Raw genomic sequence first — 16,746 nt, 5'->3', positions numbered from 1 at the left:
TTCTCTGTGGCCCTTTCTCAAAGACAAAAAAGGAGTCTGGTATTTGTGAATGTGTGGACATAGTTGTACAGGCAAGTTTAGAGGCCAGCTGACACCAAAAGGTCACTGACAGAAGCTAATCAGTACAAATTTAAGTCAAATTATACATTGCCATTGAATCCATAACCACAGTTTATTTTACAAGATTCTCATTCACACTAATACAGTTACTGGTAGATCAGGCCTTACTTTCTTCATGTATCAGCCTTTTCCTAGTTGTCTGCTTTGTCTCTTACTCAAAGTAGTCCAACAACTATAAACTGTTATGTTACTGTGGTTTATGAGATTACGGCAGTTTAATTTACAAGCCACCAGTTAAACTGCAGTCACTGACCATTTCTTTGTGCTTGGTTCAGATCCAAAAACATTATCGTCAACCTCAGCTGATGTGCAGAAGTTATAGCTAAACTTACTGTGGCCTGTGGCTAAGCCCTACGATTCAAGTGATAAAAGTAGTCACATCAAACTACCTACAATGCTTCTTTTTTACGCCATCCAATTACTGTGCATCCATGATTCAGTCTTAGAACCTAATATAAAACCCAAACACTGTATAATGCACATACTAGAAACGAGTATTTTCTAAAATTTCTCTCCCAGCCACCCAGAATCAACTTTCAAAAGTTCCTGAACACCTCTATATGCGAGTGTACTTGAACTCACATTTTACCATTCAATATAATTTCATGGACCACTTATGATGACCTCAGACAGAAGGCTTCGATGAGCTGGAATTAAAAAGGAAAAAAAAAGGGGAAAAAGGGGTTTGTAAGTTTAACACAGTCCTTGCCCTTTAACAATATCTGCAACAGTCACCATTTTAGCTTAATAATCAGAACACTTCTCAGGTCACTGCCGTGCTTCAATGCAAAAAAAAAATACTTTAAACTGCTTTGTTGTCCACCTCAAAACAAAAATTTCAAAGCAGTTTATTAGAAAAAAAAAGTCTTGAAATTAAGTATCGATTCAACTGTGCTGCTATTTTAAACTATAACCAAGTGTCTATACTTGGTAGTTTCAAAGCAACTATTTTGTCTTGACCATTTAAGCAGATAAAATCACATAAAAACCAGAATTCTCCATTTCTTTTCAAGTCAGGCCTTTCTCTATTATGTCCCAAATGTTCATTCCAGTTTTAACAACCACAGTCCTACAGCACTACGGGAGTTGGGAATCATGCACGTCTTTTGAAATGAGGTTTAAAGTTAAGAAAATGTCAACTCAATGATCAGAGCAAAAATCAGCATGCCCCACTATAGGAGTGAACGGTTCAGAGAAATGTTTTGTGGCAAGGCTTTCTTAAAATTCTGAAAAACTGATTATTTTACTACCTTTTCAGCCTCCAGCTGCTAGTTGTTCAATGGCTCAAAAAAAATTCTCTGAGAAGGAACACAAAAGTTACTTATATATATAAGCAAAGTTCAAATCTTTCATTTATAATGCCCAGCCCGTTGCCAAAGTACTCCAAGGACCTACTTGAAAAAATGCCATGTAGTCCACTTCCTGATTAAACTCTCCTGTAGATAAGAATCAAATGATATTTTGTCATTGTATCACATAACAGTATCTCTCCTCAGCCTTCTTGGCACTACTTCCTTCAGCATTCCCCTCCCTTGCATTCAATTCTTCTCCAACCCCCTTGTAACAAGGCTGAGACAGTAAAAACAAATCTTACTGTTCATCCCTTAAAAAAAGTTTGATGACACGTGACTAGCTTAATCATGCAGCAAAGCTGATCATGAGTACATAAACACCTCTGAGCAAATCAAGGTCAGAGCTAAAGTAGGTCAACTATGTCTGCCAAGCACCCATCCAGGAGTCAAGACCTCTTTACACAAGCACCACCAGTTTGTTACCCCTAGGCAAGAGTTAGCCATCTCCAACTTACATATGTATTTATTCTATAAGAATGCAATTAATAACTTTATGAATCAGAAGTGTCTCATATCTTAAAAGCATTATTTCACAATGACAGAGGAAGACTGTAGTGTGGTTTCCTTAAGAAGTAATTGAAAAGATACCCATTGTCCCTATGTGTAACGACTGAACCAAAAACAGCTACAAAAAGGAAATCATCTACTTCCCTTCACAGAAGTATTTCATCTCTAAAGTTAACTGTCACAGTATAAACTAGTAAGAAACAAGAATAATAGAATTATTTCTCTTCATTATCTGTATTTCTTCAAGAGGTGTTGTAGATGTACGCATACTCCAGACATGCTTGAACTCAGCAATGGTGGGAGGTTTCTGTTTAGCAGCACAAGGACTGCAAGTGTCCCTATGACGATTTCATGATGCATACCAACGCACAATGGAAGATCTTTGAACTAAAGCTGTCAGAATACTTCATATTTGCCCAACATAGAATAATTAAGGTTGGAAAAGGTCTCTAAGCTCATCAAGTCCAACCCTCAACCCAACACTACCAGGCCCACTAAACCATTTTCTTTTAATGGCACATTTGTGTTCCCTGAACTCCCTAATATTATTTGCAAGAACACTGCACTCCCAGAAGATTAAAAAGCCCTGTGGCTTCCTCTCACATGCAGATGCACCTCATCACACCCTCTGCAGCAAAGTAGTGATTTTACCCTGGTTTGCTTGTTGAGGTCATCCTTTTGCCACTCACTCATCAGCATGTTCACCAACCCCTGGCAGCCTATGGTCCACATCTGAGTTTTGGAACTCTGCCTGACCCAAGCTCCTAGCGACATTGCTAGCTCATGTTTCGACCCCATCCTTATCCAGACACAGAGCAGCAGTGATCCAACAGCCTTCTGCATCTCTTATGTTAGCAGCTGCTGCTACCCAGCCCCTCACAAGAGGGCACAAGTACCTCCTGCTCTGCAGAAGGCAGAGGTACAGCCTTCATCTGCTCAAGTGACACTGTTCCAACAGCTGCTCCCCATCTTTCCTAAGGAAAAAGTAGTAGGCTGGAGGGAAGCACTCCATGAATTTAAACCAGCCACAAAGCTACAAGACGAATCATTTTGACATAGGGGGAAAAAAGTCTCCAATAAACAGGAGAAAAACTCCTCATGCACAAAGAACGTCTTTCAGCTCTAGGAAGCTAACGTAAAGGCAATTTCTCAATAGGTCAATATACTGTCCACATGCACTCCCCTACCAAAACCAAGTCTGTTTATCACCAGTGTCTCTGAGAAAAGGCAGAACAAGTCATATCATGGCATCACCTCACAGTTTTCCAGACTGTCATAGTGGTAATGGAGCCACAGGACAATATTCTGAATTTTATCTTGTTCATAGAGTACTTAAGACTTCCAGTTCAAGAGGGATCTCAGATCCCATCTCTCCTTACTTAAAAGGGGAAGTACTTAAAACTTTTACTTCCAGCTATTTTAACAAAGGACTTCTCTGTTGCTCCAAACCCAAGAATAAGTGGTAACTAAAGTAACTTTCTCTTCCACTGGGGAGCTCAGAACTAGACCCAGGGACACAGAAGTGTCTCACCAATGCTCAGTAAACAGGAAGGATCACTTCCCTCAGCCTGCTGGCAACACTCCTAATGTAATCCAGGAGGCTGTTTGGCTTCTTTGCTGCACAGGCACCATTGCTGGCTCATGGACCCCCAACATCTTTCCTGTCAAGCAGTTCTCCAGCTGGTCAGCCCCTAGTCTGTACTGGGGCATGGGGTTTTTCCTCTCCAGGTGCAGGACCTGGCATTTCCCTTTGCTGAACTTCATAAGGTTCTTTATAAGGTTCTCATCAACCCTTTTCACTGGTCTGTAGAGATCCCTCTGATTGGTAGCACACCCATGCGGTGTATCGGTCACTCCTCACTGTTTTGTATTGTCTGCATTTCTAAATATGAAGCTTCAGACAGCATGGGAAGAAAGGAAAAGAGGCTGGTTCTTGAAAGAGAACCAAACAGATTTAACAACCCTCAAAAGTCCTAGTTCTTGTTGTTCTTCTCAGTGAACCAGATAAATGTTTGCTTCAAGGCTGGTGCGGTCCCATGGGAAGGCCTTATGGATGGAGATAGGGACCACCTTCACAGCGGAAAACTGAAACAGTAACAAAACCAAAGCCAACCCACACCACTTCCAGGAATCAAACCTGTTTAGGTTGAAAGGGGTCATCTGTGCTACAGATGAGGCATTTCCCTCTAGTAGGGGACTGGTACACACCTCTAGTGATATAGCTAAAACTCTGGCACACAATTCCACAGAACAGCCACTGGGTCTGGAGACTGTATCATCATTCGAAGCAGCATCCTGACTAACCAGCTCACCCTCAGACACAGATTTAATTTCCTCTCATGTCTCAAGACCATTTGCCTCTCTACCTATTCAGTGAATCCCAGCTAAAAGAGCTTGCTAGTTTGCACTCATCATTGAAAGCTTGATCTAGTATAAGCTTCTCGTCAGCCAAGATTAGACTCTTTGAGCTCTTACTCTTTGAAGTAAGCTTATGTCGGCCTGTTCAGATATTTCATTTTGGGCAGCCATCAAAAGGAAATATCACAAGGGAACTAATCAAGCCCTTGTGAAAAGGTGGCGATGCACACTCTTGGAAATCAGTACTAACACGCTGCTGTTACCAAAGGAACTTGGCCTGCTTCAATTATCAATCCTCCAGTACATGTACTCCCTAGGTTTCCAGAAACTGCTTTCACAGGGAAAACAAAATGGACCTGCCTTTCTTGGAAGACCAGGTTTCAAGGGATTTCCACAGCACACCTACCAAACACACCTACCTACACATGAAGCAAACTATAACCTCCCTACAGGCTTCTCAAAGCAACAAGTACAGGTCCTCACATCACCAGATACTGAATATAATTATATCAGTAGTGAAGCAATACCTGAGCTCAGCCACAGTGGCCAGAATGAGAGTAACCAGTTCAGATGTCATAAGGCACCCAGTAAAAAGTCTGCACAGCTCTGAGGTAGAATTCACTAGTCTCTGCACTAAGTAGGGACATTTTATAGACAGTGTACACTGAAATCCCCTAGGTATTCTAGGAACGTATTTTCAGATTTCATCTCAAATGTCAAGAAGATGGATATTTTAAGAAGGCTTTTACAAAAAAGTATAGCTGGCATACAAAATCTGTAACATAACAGTCTATCTCCTACAAAGAATAAGAAAAATTACACTAACAATTACACCCAAGTATCAATGCAAGATCCACTCTCAATTAGCACACACCTCCATGCCTTTGTATGCCTTATTTCAACAGGTCATGCTGATCAAAAACATACAGTTTGATTTCACTGGAAATGGATACAATCAAAATGGAATAAAAATCAGTTATTCTGAGAACAGATGCTTGTAGGAAAAGGACTGCGCTCAATATCATACGTGTTTTAATTATTTAAGAAAAACCAAAACTAAAACCAACTCAATTTAAGACAATGTTCAGCATAGCACCACAGAATTTCTGTGGTTTAAATTATAGAAGAAAATAATTATATTTTCCATTTAAAAACACGGTCCACCAATGTTCAATGCTGGTAAAGTAAGTTCAAAAAAATCTATGTTAAGATGTAGTATTTAAATACTCATTTATTCAAACCCTTCAGGAGACTTTGTGCATGTGTGGGAAGGAACAAAGTATTACATTTTTGACATTGGGATAGGGGGAAAGACTTAATAGACAAACACACACTTTAAGCCCTTTGGGCCAGACATCTAATTTACTCATTTAACAGCAAAATCGATTATTCTTTTAGTAATGACAGACCCATACAGAGTTAAAGTTAAAAATAACAACATCAAAAAAAAAATCTGCTCCCTCAATTACTGAAATATAAACTCGTTCAAGTTCCCAAACTGAATTTCCAAGCCAGGTCCAGCCTCCAATGTGTAAGGGATATACTGTTTCACAACCACTGAATGCAATCCTTGTTCATCAACCCTAAGCCACCCAAAGGATTTGAGGGGCGGAGGGGGGCGGTGAGGGGGTAAGTGAAAGACAGAGGAAAATCCATCCTACCATGTGGCTAAATCAATTATCCAGCATTAATAAGCTTTAAGTAAAAACCTAATCAGAGTTATTGTTGACTTCTTTAGTAGCTTACATACTTCCAGTGTGCTTTGATCAGAAATCTTAAAAAAAAGCCCCCAAACCCCCACCACAAAACAACATAAGCCCTCTCAATTGAGGAGGCAGTGGTTCTGTGAAGCGTCTCAAGTTGTACACATTGCTTCTGATCTGTCAACAAAAGATGTCTTATCTTGTGCTGCACTGTAGAGTCAACTTCAAAGCAAAAATTTTTAGAAAATCAGAAATGTATCCTTAAGAGGACTCTACACAACCTAGATTGACATTTCCAGAGCAGGAGAAGCATACAAGATAGCAAGTAGGTAAACCACTTAACTCACTCCTCATGTTTACAGAAACAGTAAGAATTTACAAATCTTTAACTCACAACTGGGAATGCCTACCTTCTGCACTTGCAGTCCAAAAGATGCAGCTTTCTGGCTCAAGATTTCATCTACTAAATATGAGTAATAGTTTATAGCAGACAGATGCTTTAGATACAAGTTTCATGGAAATCTTAACCCTTCAGTTACCCAAACTGAACAGGCTAGGTTTCATGCAGTTAAATATATATCTTCTAATTTAGAGCTTATGAATAATGTCCCAAAGTCTATTTGTTCATTGTAAGTATTATTACGACTGCAATATGCTCCTAGCAAGTTTAATTTCCTTACTTTAGCTAAGTGAAGCTCCTGTATCCTTACAATTTGGCAAATACTCTTCCTGTAGTTCACACTCTCCAAAGTTAGCAAGAAGGCAAAATCCTCTCACAAGTTGTTCTAAGAAACGCGTCTTCTAAAAGGTACTTGTATGAAATATCTGTCTAGCAAAACACTTCCTCAGTTACTTCAAAGGAAAAAGCTGTAGGTCAGATCCCACTCTAATACTTATCCAGTCCACTTGGTGATTTGGCACACCATGGAACCCATTCCAGGATTTCTTCCTTAAGCTTGTAACTACTGCTTGTACTTTAAGGTAACTGGTAATAGGATGTCTTGGTTTAAAGATTTCAAGTGAGAATAAGCCTTAACTCAATCCACTGTTCTCACTAGCAAAGCACTATTTTAGTACTTCATTAGTTACTCTAACTTCCAGTCACCAAATCTTTCTGTGCTTTTGTTAGGTTTTCATTTTCTTCTCCCCCCTCACACTGGAGCATTTTAGGCACCAAGACTAGCCAACACATTCGAGCTCTGGCATGACCACTACCACCCAAGTAATATTTCTTCACTTGACTATTAAAGGTTATGCATTCAGGGATGTTAGCCCCTTTTCAGTTTAATAGGTTGAACCACCGCACACTTTTAGTCTCTAAAGCGCATTTGAGATGATAAATCTAGTTTCCTGCATTTTCCTTTGGGTTGAATCACCTAGTCCAAATACTGTTAGACATACTGCATACAGTTGATTCTGTTTTCCAGTCACATTATTACTACAACAAACCCAAACACATTTGGCACGTGTGAGACCTTCCATTCAGAGATCTATTGCCAAACAAACAACAACTAGAGACTTTATCTCTTCAGGGAACAAAGCATAGAAACAGAAGGGTAAAAATATCACAGAAAGGAGTGTAGATACAGGTGGTTATATTTATACATCATACATTGATTTCCAGTTTTTGCACACTCCCTCTGGTCCTGCTAAATATCATCTACGGCTGGAAGAAGCCATCCCTACTCCCAGCACTCTGCCAGCCTGACAAAGAAAGTCGACAGGCTGTGAGTTTCCCTCCAATCCTGAAGTAAGCCTTGGGTAAAGGAAGATATTCTCAGCCTCCCTGGAACCAAGCTGAGGTGTTCCCCATTCCGCTGCCTCTCTACTGTTTCCTCTAGCACACATATCCCTGACAGGTTCATCTTCCCCCACTGGTTTCTTAAAAGCTCTTTTTGACTTCACACAAGATCAGTTGTCAAACACATATGCATCACATCCATATGAACATCAGTATTTCTTCCTTCAGACTATCTCAGTACTATATTAGAGGCTCAACTTAGTTTTTGTTCTCCCACTATACCACTGGTTTTTGGATAAGAAGGCATCACAGCTTTTTGTTAAGTATATGAGTAGGTATTTCTGCTAAAAAAAGAAAAGCTGCAGAAGAACATACAATGATGACGTAGCTACTCTATGTGATAAAGCTCACGTGCAGAAATGGAGAAATTTACAACTTCCAATTATTTACAAACTTCCAGTTTTAATAAAACAACCCCTCCCCACACATACTCATGCAAATAACCTCAGCTATCTGTCTCTGCACCTGGAGTCCCTTTGTTATATGTGGAACAACAATGAACACTAACATAAATAAGCTCAGCAGTTTGGTTTCCTGAAGTCACACTATTTGCCAGTTAAATCTAAACCAAACTAGTGAAAACTGAAACACTGCAACAATTTAGCATGCATGTTTTCCATAAAACATGCAAAGACCACAAACATCAAAAAAAGATTCACATGCTATTTTCAGTCTTGTCCAATGCTTCAGAAATAACAACCTTCCCCATTCCTGCAATCCTGTTTTTTAAATGAGCGATCTGCTACTAACACTAAGAAAGGCAGCATTTCAGAGTTATGACAGCTCATACTGTAGCATTATCCGATACTCTGCTCTCCAGAGAGATTCACATAAAGCACTTCAAAACCATAGCAATAGTGAACACTGAGAAGTAGGACAAGTTCCCAACACCCCCCTAGGGCCAGCACTAATATTGATACAGTGCATTATGAGCAGAATTGCTATAGCTGAAGACTACCCATTCAGCGCCCAATGAACAGCAATACTTAGTACTGCTACAGGACAAGGCAAGCACGACTGCAGGACAGCTTCTTCCAGTCTCACAACATAGTTTCACCACTTTCCAAGTGACTGTGAAACCAAAATTACAACTAATAAGTCCTTTAACACAACATTAAAAGTAAAGTTAGAAGTGTCATCACACCACATGTTGAACGCCTAAGTGACATACTCTTGACTTCTGCCACAGCACTACCTACTTTTTATGCTTCCTTCCCTCTTGGATAAACTGGAATTTCTGTGCAATGCAAACGTGCTGGTTTTGGCTAGGCTAGAGTTAATTTTTTTTCACAGCAGCTACTATGGAGCTATGTTTTGGATTTGTGCTGGAAACGGTGTTGATAACTCAGGGATGTTTTAGTTACTGCTGAGCAGTGCTTAGCATCATAGAAGAGATTTTGCTTGGAAGAGACCTTCAAGATCATCAAGTCCAACCTTTGTTCTAGCTCCACCAACACCACTAAACCATGTCCCTAAGTACAGCAGCTAACCATCTCTTAAACCCCTCCAGGGATGGTGACTCCACCACCCCCCTGGGCACCCTGTTCCAATGCCTTACAAGCCTTTCAGTAAAGAAATTCTTCCTCATATCCAGCCTGAACCTCCCCTGGTGCAGCTTAAGGCCATTTCTCCTGGTTCTGTCACTTGTTACGAGAGAGAAGAGACCAACCCCCACCTCACTACAGCTTCCTTTCAGGTAGCTGTAGAGAGCGATAAAGGTCTCCCCTCAGCCTTCTGTTCTCCAGGCTAAACAGCCCCAGATCCCTCGGCCGTTCCTCATACGAGACATGCTCCAACTCCTTCACTAGCTTGGCAGCCTGCCTCTGTACCCTCTCCAGCACCTCGGTGTCCTTCTTGTAGAGAAGGGCCCAAAACTGGACATAGATCTCGAGGTGCAGCCTCATCAAAGCCAAGTACAGGAGAATGATCACCTCCCTGCTCCTGCTGACAACACTATTCCTGATACAGGCCAGGATGCCACTGGCCTTCTTGGCCACCTGAGCAGACTGATGGCTCATGTTAAGCTGGCTGTCAATCAACACTCCCAGATCCCTCTCTGCCTGACAGCTCTCCGGCCACTCCTCCCAGAGCCTGTAGTGCTGCTGGGGGTTGTTGTGGCTGAAGTGCAGGACTCAGCACTTGGCCTTACTGAAACTCATCGAATGTGCCTTGGTCCAGCAATCCAGCCTATCCAGATCCCTCTGTAGAGCTTCCCTACCCTCAAGCAGATCGACACTTCCACCCAGCTTGGAGTTGTCTGCAAACTTACTAAGGGTGCACTCCATCCCCTCGTCCAAATCATTGATAAATATGTCAAACAGGAGTGGCCCCAGTACTGAGCCCTGGGGGACACTTGGCTTGCACAAAGCCAAGGCCTTTTCTGCTGCTCACCCCACCCCACCAGTGAGCAGACCGGGCGTGCACAAGAAGCTGGGAGGCGACACAGCTGGGACAACTGACCAAAGGGATATTCCATACCATGTGACATCATGCTCAGCATGTAAAGCTGGGGGAGAAGTAGGAAGGGGTGACATTCACAGTGATGGTGTTTGTCTTCCCAAGTAACCGTTACACATGATGGAGCCCTGCTTTCCTGGACATGTCCGCATACCTGCCTGCCGATGGGAAGCAGTGAACAAATTCCTGGCTTTGTTTTGCTTGTGCACACGGCTTTTACTTTATCTATAAAAACTGTCTTTATCTCAATGCACAAGTTTTCTCACTCTTACCTTTCTGATTCTCTCCCCCATTCCACCAGGGGGCAGACAGCGAGCGGCTATGAGGGGCTTAGCTGCTGGCTGGGCTTAAACCACAATAGTCCTTTTTGGCATCCAATGTGGGGCTTGAAGGGTTCGAGATAACAGGTTTGATTGGAATGTGCTGGATCAAATTTATACCTGTTACTGCTGTTTAGCCATTAATTGACAGGCTCCTGTGCTTGCCATAGGGCTCGATTGCCTTACTCTATATTAGAGTCTGGTGACCATCAGAGGCTGCTTTTTGCTTTCACTGCTTGCTTTTGTTGCTGTACTGCTGATCACCTTACTCAGCTGTGCCTGGGAACATTTTGATAACAGCAATGGCCATGCGCCTGGGCTGGCAGATAGCCAGGGCATCGCTTCTGTTTCTGTGCTGCTGTACTGGACAGGCTGGAACACCAGTGTGAACTTGGGTTGAAGGGACTGTGACCTGTGGATAAGTCCATGCAGGAGCAGGACACCCTGAAGCATCTGTGGCCATGGATAAGTCCACGCGCAAGCGGGTACATCTTGAAGCATCTGTGGCCGTCTGTGCCACACCAGGTATAGCCCTGAATGGACTGTGGACCAAGGATAAGGTCACGCTGGAGAAGTTACACCTCGAAGCATGTGTGGCTGTGGATAGGTCCATGCTGCAGAAGGTGCACATTGAAGCATCAGTGGCTGTGCATGAGGTCACGCTGGAGCACCTCAAAGCGTGTGGCCATGGATAAGTCCACGACAGAGCAGGTAACATCCCTGGCAAGACTGCAGCCATAGGCAAGGCCATGTTGGAGCAGGTTCACGCCTGAAGGGACTGTGGCTGTGGGTAAGGCCATGCTGGAACAGGTGTATCTCTGAAGGCATTGTGCCAGCTGGGGGTAAACCACAACAGTGACACATCTCCAAGGTAAGCCCCAAATACACTATAATGTGCACTTCACTAAAGATACCATCTAGGAAATTTTGGCTTCTGAGGCTTTGTAAATCACAGTATTCAAAGACTTGGTGGAGCAAGTCAAGTGATAATTTAGGGAGAAATCATGCAGAATCTTTCCTGTCTTTCATGTCCAGAGAGATAAGTACCTCAGTAACAGCTATATGGATTGAAAAAAGTTGTATTTGCTATCTCAGGATAAGCATGAGATACTGTTGAATATCTCACAGCAAAGTTCCACAGAACAACTGGTAGAATATCTTAGCACCAAAGGGATGGCTTCACTCCCTTTTTTCTTCTCTTCCTTGTCACCCTTCCCCCAGATTTCCCTTCCACTACTCCAGCACATGCTTTATACAGTCCCCATAGCCTGTCTGTACAGTGTGTCAAGTCAATCTGCTCATCAGGCTGCATAACTTGACAGAAAGCACAGTCTTGTGCGCGGTTCGCAAACTCAACCATCTTACTGCAAGGTCAGATGATACCCAGAACCAGCACAAAGCAAGGGGGCAAGACATGCCAGAAGAGGGGAAGGGGTAGAACTGTCGCTTTCAACAGCAGTAAGTGGTTAAACTATCCCTGTTACATCCTTTAACTGCACTTTCAGCTTATACACATCACTTCAGCAGGATCTCTTTTCTACGTGCAAGTCCCTGCATGGTCTGAGCAAGGCAAGGTGTGCTGAAACTTTTCTACTGATCCACACCTGCACTGTGACATTTTCTCTGCTCTGGAGTTTGTTCTTTTGTGAATGACAAGTTATGAATACATAGCCATCGTGGAGGAGCATTCCTGTCCACTCTGTATTCATTGCTTCACTGGGAATATAATCTTTATTTTCTTGAGAAAGGCTTACAGTGTCTATACACTAATGCTGATGTTGAGAACCACCTAATTTCCAAACCTGTGACATTCAGCTGCCAGAGATACACCTGGATGCAAGCCTCAGACTTGCATTCTTCCAGACAGGCTTTTAAATCTACGATTTCTAATTTAAAACAACAGCCAAGTTTGAACGTGCACTTTTACATTACAACTGAAACAAGAAAAAAAATGGTTCAAAATTGCTGTTGTATTTAAAGCCAAGACTCACATCACCAAATCATGACAGCCCTTAATAAAGGCAGAGGAATGATCAGCAACACCAGCAATTCACTTAATATGGTCCTTATGCTATGCAAGCATCTCTACTGTTACCAAAAAAAAATTTTTAAAAAAAAAAGAAAATGCAGCAAACGGGGAAGAACAGTGTGTCATCCACACAAAAAAACAACCAGATAAAAAAATCCTGGCAATACCAAACATGAGCAAAAGAGAAAGAAAACTTGTTCAGAAAAAAACCCACAAAACACAGCCACAGACACCACAAAAGGACTCTTGGTAAAACTGAAGGCTGCCTTTTTTTTTTTTTTTAATTTAAATGATTGCTTTTGCTTGGATCAAAGATCCACCCACACAACAACACTGTCCCCCTCCAAATGAACAGGGGATACAATACAGAGCAAAGGGACATTTGACTAACAGTTGCGAGCAGAAGTTTTTCCAACCCATTGTTTTATTCCAAAAGAGAACATTCCACAACCTACGCAGTTCAATCCCAAAGGGCCTAGGAAGGATCACCAGACAGTTCAGATTCCTCCACAAGAAGTTTAAGTAGGTTTAGACGATCTTATTTCCACAAGTAGCAGACTTGTGCCAAATATTAATAATGCAGTCCCTTAGTTACCACTTACAAAAGCTCATAATTATTTACAGCTCCTGAACAGTACGTAGGACAACTTGGATATCATCCAACAAATCCACAGCAATTAAATTTATTAGAAAAATAGAAAACTTCCTGGTTCCACTCAGTGGAACAAGACAGGCAATGAGTTCTGCGTAAGTAACAACGAAGCAACCTATACTCTTCAGCTCAGAAAACTGACAGGACCAAGGTCTACAAAATCAGCAAGTGTCATGGGACATCAAACAAAACTCGGCTGAAAGGCTGAAAACAACACAGCTCTTCACACATGAGGTGGTAGCCCATGGAAACTCTCTGCCAAACAACAGGAAGGCTAGAAGTTCAGGTGGTTTCCAGAGAGGTAGGACCAGTTCATGGAAAGGAATTCTGCTGAAGGTTACCACCATATTTGGCTTGTGAAGTCCCTGAGCTGAAAATAACTGTGGTCCAGTATCACAGAACACATGCTTGCCTTAATCTTACTCTTCATCAGGCAGCCGCTCACAGCCATTGCTCGAGACAGGACTCTACAGGAACTGGGTCTTCATTATGGCATGCAATGGTCACTCTTGCCTTGTTTCAGTATTAGCAAAAGAACATTATCCCAGTTTCTAACTATTTAGAGAAAACTTCTACTTACAGCTATGACATACACGGAATACCCATAATGCAAGTATAAAGTATACAATCCCCTCAAAAAACCTGTCTAGGTTACCTCTGGTTCAAGTCAACTAACCTGCAGTTATCACCATAACATCACTTAACACCAGGTGGAAAATTTAAATTCAGTCAGTACACATTAAACAGAGTCTAGCAAGGCAAAGAAAAAAACAGTCTAATATAGGAAACAATATTTATATGTTAGGTAGCTGCTTTCCTAAGTAGAATTCCCAACCCAGTTTAAACCACAGGACAGAGCAGGGAACCATGGAAAACTCAGTAGACATAAACCACCCAAAATAAACACTCAGAATGGCAGTCCTAAGCTTCCCCTTGCTAAGCACTTCAGTTAATACACACAGTTCTCCATTCACCTGAAGTCTTGCCTACAGTACGAAATTTCAAACCATCAAGTAGAGCTCACAATTCTCTTTTAAAGAGGCCAACAGAGCCAGCAAAGTAAGAAAACTGTTACTGATAACACATGGGGAAAGTCCCAACCAGACAAACATGCTTAGAATAGAAAAGAATCACATATTTCAGGGGATCATATACTAATCACTAGAGACAATATTTCTGGCTTTTTTCAGAGTCCTACTTTTCTGCAGTGTTCACTTCAGAACATGATCTAGAGTTTCATGCACTATCTTGCTCTGATTTTTAATAGAGAAATACATACCCTTTTTGTATGTGTGTTTGCCTCAGTCGCTCATCTGGTGCTCAACAGAAATGTTTTTTAAGGATATCTGCTAAAGCCCTTTCAGCTGTCTTCAAGGGATCTGTTTCCTTTTCCATGTGTTGAATTTGTTCTGTCTCTACAGGTAGGGGCTTAAGTTTATATTCAGTAAATTCTAAGTAACTGACTAAACAGAAAATATTTACCTTGAGTAACTTAACTGACAAATGTAAGTGTTCTTTCATTATCTTCATGTTAAATCACTACATCTTTGTTTTCCTCAATATGAGTATCAGCTTCTCAGGTTTCTCTCCCCCTCCATCAAGTATCAGTGCTTGAAATTTTGTTCTTATACAAATCATTGGTATTAAAACTTGGTATTCTTATTTCAAAACAGAGAAGAGTTGTATTTTGCTCCCTTTAATTAGTAAGATTACAGACCAAAGGCGAGGTTTGCTTTGCTTTGCTCTTTAGTATTGCTGAAAACACTCTCAGGTACTACTATGCCTTACAGAATACCACTATGAGAATCCCCAGCAGTATTTTTAACTTAAGTTGTTTTGAAGAAAGGCTGCAAGAGTCTTTATTGATGGTCCTCTCTTCTCTGCTGAAAGTCTTTCTGGCCCTCCCTCACCTTCACACACTGGTTAAAGCTATATGTCCTTCAGCTTCCTTCTACTCAAGCACATAGTAACATAGAGGTAAGTAAGTAAGTTTTATCTTAATACTGATACCAAATTCATTCAGATTTGTTCCCTTGTATGATCATGTATTCTGATCTCCTCTGCAATAGGAGGCAACCTCATCTACTATTTTATACAACAAACTGATATGCTGTAATTCAGGCCAAAGTTTATTTTAGAAAGATATCCTGGATGAACTGGTATGTTGCAAGAATCTATTACCCTCCTCCTATCTTTTCTGTTCCAAAGCTTAGTTCCTCCTTTTCAAAACTTCCAACTTTTCTAGTCTGAATTTGAGTAGGTCACATATCAGCTACTAAACCTAATTTCATCTTCTCCTACCAAGTAATCTTACCAGGTCATTAACTGAAGGATGAATCCAGTGAATGTTTTTCCTCCTTTAACTAAGTTCAGCTGCATTTGTTTGATCTCGCACTGTAAGGTTATCTTTGCAAAATCATTCTTGGAACTCTTTTCAATTTTCTATAACCAGTTCATGAAGTCCGGGAAAGTATTAAAGTTATGACATAACTAATATCATACATAGATCAAACTACCTTTAAACCCAGCTTGATATCCTCATTTACCAAGCCAAAAATTCATTTGTCCACCTCTCTGTGAGGTAGAACTGGGAACTGCTAGTCAATAAAGTCCTCCCACCCTCAGTCACTTCAAACCTTCACAGACACACAACTGTTTGACAGCTAGTTAGAAATGTCACATGTATTTCTTAAGATCTTATTAAGCAACACAGACTGCTGAAGTGATAACTAAACAGACCAACCTGCACCACTTGGCTCTCTCACCATTAAGAGTCTCTTCTGCCATCATATAATTGATACAAATCCTAACTAGTGTAACATCAGGGCCAAAGCCAAGCGGAAATTGCCAGAAACAATGCTACTGACTAATCCTTGCTTAGATCACAAACAGTAACTGTTTGAATCAGTTAGATAATTAATTTAATATAGGTCTACGTGGATTTCTACAGTGCAGCATAGATATCTCTTTGGGAAATTCATGCAACAGAATTCTTACTCTTTTTTTAATTAGATGAGAAGTTGCAAATCTAAACATTTAGCCCTTTCTAACTGAAGTGTGACTTCAAGATTTGTTAACCTCCTAGTTTCATCTTTCAGTTGTGTACTGCCATATAACACTGGCACCTACCTAATCCCCCAGTGAGCTGTTCAGAGATCCAAAAAAGATTAAAACTAATCCTGCCAAAACCATTTTTTTTTAAAAAAAGCTACAAGTCTGACCAGATCACAGTCAGGTGATTCAGAGAGTCAAACAAGTACCAGCATCGTACAAAGGAGGGGGAGAGATGAGCAGCTCAACAGTAAGAGTATATATAACTTGCCCAGCAAACACACACCTGAACACGAGAACACACAGTGTAACAGAAGTATCCAAGAAACAGTCTGAAAACTGGTATTTATTTTACAAGCTGCAGCTTTCAATAAATTTACTCTTTTCATAGAAGGC

The sequence above is a fragment of the Leptosomus discolor genome, chromosome 12 (assembly GCF_034619465.1).
Source record: "Leptosomus discolor isolate bLepDis1 chromosome 12, bLepDis1.hap2, whole genome shotgun sequence".
Classification (NCBI taxonomy): Eukaryota; Metazoa; Chordata; class Aves; order Leptosomiformes; family Leptosomidae; genus Leptosomus; species Leptosomus discolor.
The sequence above is the reverse complement of the archived record's forward strand: the minus strand, read 5'-3'. Positions refer to the sequence as shown.